The following is a 13,067-nucleotide window of genomic DNA, read 5'->3' as shown; positions in this document are numbered from 1 at the left end:
TATATATGTCTTAACTCTAAGCAAATCCTCAATATGTAAATATAACAGGCTTCAGGTGGACCAATTACAGTAACAAGGCATGTTGTAAATTCTAAGCAAATCCAACCAAAAAAAATTACACAACATGTTGTAATAAGTTCGAATACAAATTTGTTTACATAATGGTTGTAGTTACAATATACTAGCAACCGCGTGGACGATCACCTCTGCTTCCACCATGCAGATATCCTTGACCAGGCAGCCAGCACCGGTATGGTGGAAATACGGCAATGAAACAAATTTTGCCCACCACTTTCCGGGCTTGACTCACTAAACCAGTGACTAACTGCAACACAAACCGATATTTTTACTTGTGTGATTATGATATGATGTGCTTGATGAAGATGAATGTTATTAAACGAATGGTATCAGCGTTTATACCTTTTCCAGCGATGTGCCTGCTTTGCATCTGATCCAGGACACGCAAAGTGAACTCCACAAACATTTTAGAACCAGCCGTGAGAGTTACTGGATCTTCCAAAGCCAAATACAGGGAGATATGAGTGCCTGATCCATGTCGTCTTCCTTTCGGATAAAGCTGTATTTTCCTGCATCATGAACATGAAAAATCGAACCTGAGTAGGCCTTGAAAACGTATCATATCCGTATTCATATTCATATCATGGATACCATACCATTTCTGATCTCCAGAAAAAAATGCTTGTGATTCCGAGTATTCTGATTCTAATTTTGAAAAGTTTTCAATCTTCCAAACATGCTTGCAACCGATGGCATCTTTCATCACTGACAAGCATTCTGCTCTTCCCGAGCTCGTTTCCTTGGTAATGAACACTTCAGCTCCGAATACGCAAGTGTCATCGAGTAGGTATCCGTTGGAAACATCATTAAACGATCTAATGGGGATCAACTGATCAAATCCCCATTGATGTTTTAATCTGTGAAAGCGCCTGCTTTTTTCCTTGGCATCTTAGGCATGACATGACAAATAACAAAAATCAATTTCACATCTTCTATACATGTATATACATACATTCTAAAGTTGAAGTGAAAAAAGAAAGCTGCATGGAATCAAAATACCATGAACTACCAAGTAGTTGTCCTTGCTCTGATCAAGCAAGAAAAACCGGAAATCGGCATGGACCTCCAAACCGTGACGAAAGAGAGAACTAACATCAACAAAAACCAAGTATAGAGAAAGGTGTTCTTTCACATTTCTGCTTCTGTTCCCATTCGGATACAGTACGAGTTTCCTGCAAGTGCGCACGAAAACGATAGGGTAAGCAAGTGATAAAAAGCCAACATTAACTTATAAAACATACTGTCCTATAATTCAGCCATTAATAAGTCAAAAGTACCATTTGTATCCACCAGCTTGGAACTCTCCAGATTCATATTTTTCAATGCCATTCTTTGAAAGTAATGAAAATGATTGTATCTTTAGTATGTAATGACAGGGTGCTGTATCTGATATAGATCTTTCAACTTCTGCAAATTTAACAAGCCTGCACAAAATATGAGCTGAAATTAAAAGAACAATGAACCAGACATTGTGTTTGAATGAAGAACAATCATATACAGAGATGTTTAATGATAGATACCATCAAGGTTATCTGTTGGTGCAAGATGCAGCAACAAAAGAGAGAACAAGAGCACAGAACATGAAGCAAGGTGCAAGAAGCATTTTTACTTGCTCACAAATGTGCAGCAAGGGAGCTAATGGCTGATAGCTCATTCAGCTCATTCATTCAACTAGAAAAACATACATTTATAGTCAAATACATCACCAAATAGTCAACTAACCCCACTAATCAGCATTGGGACTATTAAAACATTGCTTGTACACATAAACAAGCCACCTAAACTAGTCATTCAACACCTAATGCATCAAGTTGTCATCAACTTGTCCATTTTAAACTAGATTAATTAGAATGAAACTAAAGAGAAACCTTGCTGTTACAGCAAGCATATGTGCTGCAGCATGTCATCAAGCTGCATGCACTTCAACCACAAAATGTAACAGCAGCATGGTTGGCCAATTTCCAATACTCCTCCTTGGACTCCATGCTGCAAATACCAGTCATTCATCAAGTTTTTTGAACTTGGCAGCTCTTAGATGCTTTGATTCAAGCTGACCAATTCATTTTCTTCTTGCACAAACAGTTCGTGAGTATAGTTGCTTGCCTTCATTCTGCCATTTTGGCTTGCAATTCGACAGGCTCACACTTTGCTTACTGTCTTCAAGAGGCTTGCAACTATACAACACGCATTGAGCTTCCACATGTTGCTGAGCTCACACCTTTGACAGACTCACATCTTTGCATATTGTCTTCAACAGGTGTCTTCATCAGGCTCGCACTTTGCTAAGCTTGCAGCTTTGACATCTTGCTAAGCTTGCACATTTGGAAAGCTCACACCTTTCCTTTAAACTCCTCCTTCAGCTTATTCAAGCTAGTTTGGGGATCTTATAAGTTTGAGCCGATATTATCTTCTCTACAAGCAGTCCTTAATGACTTGCTTGTGCTTTGACAGCTTCTTTCTTTTCAACAAGCAGGGGAAGCAAAATCAATGGTCCCGTAAGACATAGGCTCATGATACCAATTGTTGGTGCAAGAGGCAGCAACAAAAGAGAGAACAAGAGCACAGAACATGAAGCAAGGTGCAAGAAGCATTTTTACTTGCTCACAAATGTGCAGCAAGGGAGCTAATGGCTGATAGCTCATTCAGCTCATTCATTCAACTAGAAAAAACATACATTTATAGTCAAATACATCACCAAATAGTCAACTAACCCCACTAATCAGCATTGGGACTATTAAAACATTGCTTGTACACATAAACAAGCCACCTAAACTAGTCATTCAACACCTAATGCATCAAGTTGTCATCAACTTGTCCATTTTAAACTAGATTAATTAGAATGAAACTAAAGAGAAACCTTGCTGTTACAGCAAGCATATGTGCTGCAGCATGTCATCAAGCTGCATGCACTTCAACCACAAAATGTAACAGCAGCATGGTTGGCCAATTTCCAATATTATCGGATACGAGAGTAGCCATGGGGACAGATTTTGTACAGGAAAGGATTGTTAGACACCGTCTAATTGGCTCAAACATGGTTTGCTATATATACATATATACATATACACAAATATATAGGAAAAGGAGAGTCAGAAAGTGATTCCAAACGTAAAAAGGTCTTTTTGGAGGATTCGACATTTATGCTTTGCTTATTTGAGGATTGTTTGTGATAAATTAACAAGCATACATTCTCTGCTTGCTGAATGAAATATGGTTTTCAATAAAGAAGCAGCTGTGAAGAAAAAAAAAAAAAAAAGGTAATAGAAAAGTATAGCATGTATCTTTGCCTTGTAGGCTACGCAACCTGTTGAAATAAGAATAGAGCAAATGCGCTCCTTTTAAAGTTCTTCCATGGCTAATGGTCGCATTTTTGTTTTGGTTTAATTAGGTTCTCAGTCATTTTACTCTTTATATTTTTAAAATTTAGCCCCTTTGATTTAAAAATTAAAGTCCAATTGATAATACTATTAATTAAGTTCCTTAAAATTTGAAAATATGACATTCTAATATTCAAACGATTGATTTAAAAATTAAAGAATAATTGATAAAAAATATTAAAATTTAACTGAAATAAATTACTGTTGTTAAAAATTGGACTTTTATTTTTTTAAAATAAATAAAAGGACTAAATTTTAAAAACTCAAAATGTATAGGAACTAAAAGCATATTTAATTTTTTGCAGTTCTTTGTGTTTGAGGGTCTTCCAATATACATAAGCCCATTTGGTGGACACCTAAAGCCCAAAGGCCCTTTTCTACTTCTCTTCTCTTCTTCGTTTGATTTCAACATTATGTCACTATGTTAGGCTTCTTTCAACATGGCATTTTTAAAGCTATGTACCATGTTGATCTAGATGTTTCGCGTTTAGTCTAAACATAATATTAATATACTTTATATTTATCTAAGTTCGACTTTGCCCGAAATATGAGTCTAAAATTTTGTCTAAACTTGTTCATATTTTAAAAAAACTAACCCAAGTCTATTTTAAGCTCGCTTATATTATATTTTAAATATTTTTTAAAAATATTTATATTATATTTTTTTAATATTAATAATTTTATTTTTTTATTTATTGAAAATTTTCACATAATCATCTCAACATTATTTTAATATTTACATTAGAATAGTATCATATATTTGGTATAGGTTCATATTTTTAATGTGTTACAAATTACATAATATATAAAAATAACGTAATATAAATTATCATAAACTTAAAAACGGATTGGGATGGGCCGGGCTCAGGCCTTGAATGTTCAAGCCTGACCTATATTTTAAATGGGCCTTTTTTTTTCAAGTTCATTTTTTGAGCCTAATATTTTTGTCTAAATCCTTTTAAATTTCGGACGGACCTTCGAACTTGGATGAATAACCCGAACAATGAATAAATCCATGTTGATCCAATCTACTATACTTCACTCCAATTATTGCATTTAATTCAATTCGATTTTATTTTCTATTCAGTAAATGCAATCAAGGAAGAATGTAGAAAAAAATATTAGGGATGAAAAAATAAAACTTTAAATTATCTTATAATTTTAAAAGGATTTAAACACAAATTTACTTCTTCTCTTTTTTAGGACAGGAACTTGTTTACCTTGTATTCACCTCTAAATACAATTGTTTAAGTTAAACTACAATGGGTCACATAATTTAAAAATATCACTTAATTTTACGTCATTTTTAAAATTAATTCACTTTGTTTAATTTAATAAATCTCATAAAATTAATCGTTTGTATCATATGTTATAAAAATAATTACTTGGTATGTTATGTTTCGATTTGTGCTAAAAACAACAAATATGGCAGTTGATACTATAGCTAAAGAGATTAAGAGACGCATAATGAGACTGCTTGTATTTACTCAATCGCCTCCTGATACGATTTTATAAGATAAGTGTTAAACAAGTCTATTTTTAATTTTTTTAATTAAATACTGTGGTTAATTTTTTTTAACAAAAAAAAAAGAACTTCTTAATTGATTTGCCAAATATTGATGTTCATTTAATAAATAGAAGAATCATGTAATACCCTGAAAATTTCTAGAGTAAGATATTATCTTTAATATAGTAAAATAATGAAATAAAGTGACAAGAAGAGGAAATTTGAATTATGTCACTGGAAAGTATATTATGACATATTGATTCAAGGAAGGACTAAATTGTAAAAGTGAGAAAAGTTTTGTGGCCTAAGAGTAAATACTCAAAACTTGAGGGATTAAAGTGTAAATATGAAAAATTTGAAGGACTAATAGTGAAAATATTTTAAGGGTGGAATGATCTAGAAACTAAGGAAAATTGATGAATTAGGACCAAATTGAATAGGTGAAGAACTATAAGGGACTAAATTATAACTTTACCAAATTAAGTAATGACTAAGAATGAAATTTTAAAAGATCACAAAGGGCAAAATGGTCAATGGAAGAGAGAGAAATCTAGAAAGTAATGATGATGTTGGTGATATTTAATAATTATTTAATTAGATAATTATTATTTATTTAATATTTTAATAAGATATTTTATTATTTTATTTAGTTTATATATATATGTGTGTGTGAAAAAAAACACACACACAACACACACTATCCATCATCTTTCCCATGCAAACTAACGTGAGAAGAAGAGAGAAAGAAAGAAAGTTTTACTTTCTTTACAATTTGGTCCTTTCACCAAAAATTCATCATTTTCACCTAGAAATCAAAAGAATTTCTCTAGCCATCAAAAGAGAAAGATCACAAGGAGACTATGGGAAGCTAGAATATCAAGTTAGATTCAAGAAACGGAAGCTGGAGGAGAGAGAAAATCAAGTTAAAAATTGGAAACAATAAGACAAGGTAAGAACATCAAGATTTCCATGTATTTTTAAGTTTGATATTATTGAAAAAGCATGGAAATGAAGCTAAAGTAGAATAAATGAAGCTAAAGTAGAATTTTCTTATATATGGTTCTATGTTCTTGATATGTTAGTGAAGAGAAAATAAGAGAAAGTGATGAGAAATAGCGTAGAGAAAGAAAATAAGGGTGTTATAAACATGGTAATTAACATTTTGCACTAAAACAGTTTTAGATAGCAGCAGTAGGGTAACTTTGAAAAATTACCATAAATTTTAGAAATCGAATTAGAGGATGAAAAAAATATGGAATTAAATCTTATTGAGTTTAGTTTCTTATAGAAGAAACGGTGTAAGCAATGAAATCGTGAATTATGAGATATAATAAATTTAGTTAGATAAGGTCAGAATGATTTCGGATTCCCCTATTCTGACTTTGGAAAATCATAAAAAATTTGAGAAAAATAATTAGATTCTTAAATTTATATTTTTAAAATCCTGAATGAGTCTATTTTCAATAGAAACAAACGATAACATCATCCGAATCCTGTACAATGAGATAATTAATTTTTAGTAAAGAAGAGTCGGAACTGTCAGACAGCAGAATAAGGGTGACTTTAAAGAATAAAATGTACTTATTGCCTAAACAAAAAATTCTTAAAATTTTATGGTAATAAGATACGTAACTCTAGTTTCATATAAAATTACAATATATTAATTTTGAGTTCTGCAGCTCAAGATATAAATAATTTAGTGACTATGATACAAATGGGCAGTTTCTAATATACATATAAGTAAATAGTGAAATTATTGATAATGTTATTTATAGCATGTTATATAAATAAAGGATGTGGAATGGAGAGGAGGAGGAGGAAAATATGTGTGAATATTCAGCTAGTATGGCTAATTTGCATGTTTTAGGCTCAGGGACTAAATTGAATAAAAGTAAAACTTTATGGGAAATTTTGTAAAAATTTTAAAAATGACCAATTTGCATGGAATGGATTATTTTATTATTTTAAATTGTAAAATTAAATGACATTATTAATTTAGTTCAAGATCGGGGAAAAATATGTTTTAAGGATTATATTGAAAAGTGTTAAAATTATAGAAAATTCTGATATTTTATAGAATTCATGGGTTGTTATCAATTTGTATAAGAATAATGGCTGGAAATAAAGATTAAATTGCAAGAATTTTATTTTTTTGAGCCTAAGCATGAAATCGTCATTAATTAAAAGTTTAAGGGTAAAATGATAATTTTGTTTAAAGCATTAATTGAATGTATTAGAACATGAAATAAATAAAAACGACGATCAAATTTATTTATAGAGATCCAGATGACTCGAATACGAGACTTGAACGTGGAAAAGAAAAGATATCGATTAATAAAATTATAAACATGAACAAGCAACGAGGTAAATTAGTGTAACTTGAATTGTAATTTTAAATGCATGAAATATCGATATAATGAATTACCTGATTTATGTTTATGAAGAAATGGCAAGAGAATGATATTTATCATGACATGTAAATATGTGATTATCTTTGATACGTTAATACAAGAAAATTAAGTATATTGAGACAAGTAATAAATTCAAGTAAAACATGTCGAGAAAAATAAGTACGTTTAAGGGACAATATGTTTGATTTCAATTGGTTCCAAATATGAACGTTAGATGAAATAAAATATCTGATAAATAAATAGATAACTCCGATAATGCTCTGTAACTCTATTTCGGTAACGGATTCAGATTAGGGGTGTTACAGATCAAAATGCACTCTATTACCCCATTTTCTCCTTTGGATTGCTATCAAAATGCTTAAGTAAAACTAATGTTATATCTTAATTTGCTGCTTGGAAGCTTGAGACTGCAAATCTCAACCAACAAGGCGATTTCCAAATTAGAGGTCTTGGCTTCCAAAATGGCACAATTATAATTATATTCCTTTAAAAATTAAGAGATAATAGTAAAATTATCTAATTCACCCCTACCTGTTGGTCCTTTTTTATATAAATAACTTTAAAATATTAATTAATTACATGATTTGAAGAAAAAATTATATATAAAAATGACTTGTTTGCTACAATTATCACTGGTGTTACCTGATATATCGACAATACCACTCCCTTCCCCCCTTAATCATCAGATTTAAAAAAATAAAAATAAAAATTGGTGCCACCACCATATCAAGTAGCACTCATATATATTTTTTGAAATACGTGTGAAAAATACAAAAAAAATTTATAGGTAATTTTTTTAATCAGTCACGATGCAAAAAGAAAACAAAAAATATATATTTTAATAGGTGACACTGATGTGTCAGTCGGCACTAGTAAATTTTTTTTAACTGTGCTAGTTAAAATAATTCAAAAAAAATATGAAAAAATTTATGGATGTTGCCTGATAGCCTGGCAACACTCATTAAAAAAAAGGTGCAAAGAAACAGTTGAGATAAAAAAAACCGAAAAATAAAATAAAAGAAGAGTTCGTAACCGATGTAGCGACGTAAAAAAAAATTTGGTTTGGGGTCTCTAATTGTGGCAATTTATTGAGAACTTGAAAACTGAAGTTTGATTTTTTTTTGAAACATAAACTGAAAAACAGAAATAAAGAGGGGAGTCGCCACCGATCCTTTTTATAGGTATGATCGGACACCTAATAAATTTATTATTTTTTTTAAAAAGAAGGCCGAGTTTAGGTCTACGTTAAAATCAGAGAAAAAGTAGGGCTCGGGAGTCAGTTACGCGCGAGGAAGGTATGAGCACCCTCGCGACGCCCAAAATTGGTATCTTTTAAACATGTGCTGACTTAATTTTCAAAAATGCTAGTTCAATTTAAATTCCAATCGTGATCCAATTTAAAAGACGAGAACTTTCAATTTTTGATTTTTGAGAAGGATATACCGTTTTAACACGAGCCGACAAATTCCATCCAACATAGCGATGAAATTTACGACTTAACGTTAAATCAGTGTATTGCCTCGATTAGTAATTAAAACATAAAAAATATTCATGAAATAAGAATTTGAAATAAATCAAATATGCAAACAATGACATTTTCAAATGAAAAATATTAACATAATACTAGAGCAGTAGCAAAACAATAATAATATTTAAAAGGGAAATAAAAACCAAACATAAACAAATATAAAGTACATTTAGTAATAATAATATAAGGTAATATATACATAAGATAATATGCAAAAATATAATATATGACATATATACATGATGTATGAAAATATAATGCCTAATAGACATATATATGCAATATTACTAAATATATACATACTAGATACAAATACACATAGTGTAATTGAACATATACAATAATATTAGGAATACTATGGACAAGGAAAATACATTTATACTAATAATAGTAAAAGATATATATACACCAAATAATAATATAATAAGTAGCAATAGGGAAAATAATAAATACAAAATCAATAATGCAACATACACAAATAATACAAATAAGAAAGGTATATACATACGGATTATAAAATAAATGTATTAAAATTAATAATAAATACAATATGGGTAAAAATAAATATATACATGATATATACATAATGTGGTACTAAGAAAATATATATAAATAATAGTATTAGAAATCATATAGTATAGAGATATATAACTGATAATATTAAAATATATACATAATATTATATATAAATTATTCATATAATATATATTAAAAAATTGACTATTAATACGTATTAAAAATATATACGGGGGGTAAGCGGCATTCACTAATAAATATAATAATAACCATGTAATACAATACCAAAAGGTAAATATAATAAAATGATATTAAAATAAAGGTATTAAAAACAGTAATATATATATATGTATACATCTAACAAGGATATATAATAATAATAATAATAATAATAATAATATTGAAACACAAAAGCCATTATAATAAAAATATTAAAATAAAGTAATAGAAACATTACTACATAGATATATACATACATGAAGATATACACTAATGTACAATAATAATAATAAATAATAATATTAATAATATGAAAATAACAAGGATATTTAGATAAAAAAACGAAAAACAAAACGAAAACAAGACTAAAATTAAACTAAAAACAAAGTTGTGGGGCAGATTTGAAAAGAAAATAAGGAGGAGAGGACCAGATTGCAATATGCGCGCAACATGGGAGGACCGAAAACAGAAATATCCCCAATCATTAAGACGCAGTGCTTGGTACGGGGCTAAATTGAAAACCTCAGAGAATTAGGTGGCCAAATTGCAAAATCATAGGAAAAAGGTAACTAAAGCACTAAATTGCAAAGCACTGGAGAGGTTGAGGGACCAGGGGGACAAATATCCCTAAAAGCAGAAACATACAAATCATAGTTAGTGGCGTCGTTTCCTTTTGACTTTTCAATTTTTTATTTTAAAACCATTTAACCTTTATATATTTTTTTCTGAAAAACTGCTCTCAAACCCCCTTTTTATCTCTTCCTCCTTTCTTCAGTTAAGGTTTCAACACCCATCATCGCCGGCGGTTCACCGTGCCGAACGGAGAGGGGAGCGGCCACGGGGTAGATTCGGTAAGACTATTTTCTTCCTTGATTCTTTTTCGTTTTAAAGTAAGTTAATGAAAAAAAATAAAACAAAGCAAAGATAAACAGAAAGATTGAGATAACAGAGGAAAAAAATTGAAGTTCACCTTCTAAGCTTTTCTTTTTCTTTTGTTTTTGATACAAACTTTTTGTACATCCTCCTCCTTTTCGTTTGTTGTTTGGGTGGCTTTTATATGGCCTAATTTTTACATACTTTATTATTATTATTTTCTATTCTTGCTTCTGTTTTGCTTGTTTTCAGGGCATGGGCATGGACGGTGGGGTGTGTGATGGTGCTGGTGGCAGACAGCATGGGAGAGTGGGAAGAGGCAAGTGGGAGTTTAGGGTTTTGGGATTGGGCTTGGATGTTAGGCTAGGTTAATTTTAGGTTTTGGGTTTGAGGATGGGTTAAATGGTTTAATGGGCCTGGGTATTTTGTAAACGGGCCAAAATTGGCCTACAACAGCTGCCTCTCTTTGCTTATTGTCGTGTAACGGGAATAGAGCAAAGATACAAAGAAAGGCCAATTTTGCTCGGTCTCGCTAAGTTTTGACTTCTTTTGGTGATCTTCTCATCCAGGTAGTCTCTTTTTAGTCCCCCGTATCTTGTAGCTTTGGTTCAATCCATTACCTCTTCTGATATATGCTTTGTGGCTTCAATATACTTCAATGTAACTTCAAGGATATAAGATTTGTAACTTCGATCTGCTTTACTGTGACTTCAGAAATATAAGATTAACAGCTTCAATTTGCTCTTCTGTTGCTTTAGTCAGATAAGGCTTGTGGTCTTCTCTTCTGTAACTTTAGAAGGACATCATCTAATATCCTTGATCAGCTCCACTGCAACTTCAAGGAAACAAAATCTGGTGACTTCAATAGCCCCAATCTTATTCTTTACTCGATATGTGATCCTGAGCTCAACTCATTTAGCGTGTCATGAGGCTCAATTCACCTATCGTAATATGAGTTGATTTTTGAAACATACAAAAAATTGACAATACCTAAGTATGTCTTGAGGCTCAACTCGCCTCTCGCAATACGAGTTGATTTTTTTGACAACACAAATTGAAATTACCTCAGCATGTGAACCGAGGCTCAACTCACCTCTCGCAATATGAGTTGATTTTTGAAAATAGAAATTGAAAATACCTCAACGTGTCTTGAGGCTCAACTCATTTCTCGCAATATGAGTTGATTTTTTTTGAAAACAGAAATTGAAATTACCTCAGCGTGTCCCAAGGCTCAATTCATCTCTCGCAATATGAGTTGATTTTTTTAAAAATAGAAATTAAAATTACCTCAGCGTGTCCCGAGGCTCAATTCATCTCTCGCAATATGAGTTGATTTTTTTTTAAAAATAGAAATTAAAATTACCTCAGCGTGTCCCGAGGCTCAATTCATCTCTCGCAATATGAGTTGATTTTTTTTGAAAATAGAAATTAAAATTACCTCAGCGTGTCCCGAGGCTCACCTTACCTCTCGCAATATGAGTTGATTTTTTTGAAAATAGAAATTAAAATTACCTCAGCGTGTCCCGAGGCTCAACTCACCTCTCGCAATATGAGTTGATTTTTTTGAAAATAGAAATTAAAATTACCTCAGCGTGTCCCGAGGCTCAACTCACCTCTCGCAATATGAGTTGATTTTTTTGAAAATAGAAATTAAAATTACCTCAGCGTGTCCCGAGGCTCAACTCACCTCTCGCAATATGAGTTGATTTTTTTGAAAATAGAAATTAAAATTACCTCAGCGTGTCCCGAGGCTCAACCCATTTCTCGCAATATAAGTTGAATTTTGAAAACGGAAGTAACAGCATCAAAATACCAAAACCTGTTGTCTGGTGGAACTCAGGTGTCTTTTCCTTGGATTTAGTACAGCTATCATCACCTCCTCTCGCTCTACTGAGTATCTGTATATGTCATGCATGACGTTATCATGATATGCACATGTTTGTCTTAAATGCCTTTATGCCTATATGATTATGTTATGAGCTTTAGGCATATTTGTCGTATGTCCTTCTTTGTCATGATTTTTTTTGCGACTATATTCATTACTTCGGCTCTTGACTTTCTCTTTAGGCCCTGTACCCGTCCTCGGGTTTCACGAACAATCTGCGTTTCTCAATTATCGCTCTCTTGCCCTTGGTTGAAATTCGTCCTTGCTTTGAGGCTCTTGTATTTATCGAGTTCTTATCCAGGTAATGATTAACATTTCTTTTGTTTAGAGTATGTCATTTCACTATTTATCATGAAAATAAACGACATAATGAGATGCATGAAAATGGTCAGGTAGGGACAAAGGGATGCCTCACATTTATTTATTTCAAATGTATCGAACAAAGAAAGTTAACCAGTGATAGTAAAAGAGTGTCATAAAGAGAAAAGGGATTGCATTCAACGAATACAAATGCTCTAGATATTCAATGCATGAACTCTTCCACATTCCTCAATCAAGAATCTTTTCGAGCATGGCTTCTTGCGTAGAAGATTTCGAGCTTTCAGAAATGCTTCAAATACTGTAGTCTCACTATTCGACCTAGCGTTCAAAATGCCTTGCTTTTTAAGCCAGT

General features: G+C 31.6%; 1 long non-coding RNA gene and 1 pseudogene across 1 annotated transcript; one reads left to right on the top strand and one right to left on the bottom strand.

Moving 5' to 3' along the window:
* Positions 1–8: 8 nt before the first annotated feature.
* Positions 9–2,669, bottom strand: LOC107942336 (MATH domain and coiled-coil domain-containing protein At3g58370-like; annotated as a pseudogene).
* Positions 2,670–10,363: 7,694 nt separating this feature from the next.
* On the top strand, positions 10,364–11,251 carry LOC107935602 (uncharacterized). Its single transcript, XR_005902623.1, has 2 exons — positions 10,364–10,487; positions 10,762–11,251. It is a non-coding gene; the product is annotated as an uncharacterized lncRNA (long non-coding RNA).
* The last annotated feature ends 1,816 nt before the right edge of the window (positions 11,252–13,067 follow it).

This window comes from Gossypium hirsutum, chromosome A10 (assembly GCF_007990345.1).
Source record: "Gossypium hirsutum isolate 1008001.06 chromosome A10, Gossypium_hirsutum_v2.1, whole genome shotgun sequence".
Classification (NCBI taxonomy): domain Eukaryota; kingdom Viridiplantae; phylum Streptophyta; class Magnoliopsida; order Malvales; family Malvaceae; genus Gossypium; species Gossypium hirsutum.
The sequence above is the reverse complement of the archived record's forward strand: the minus strand, read 5'-3'. Positions and strand labels throughout refer to the sequence as shown.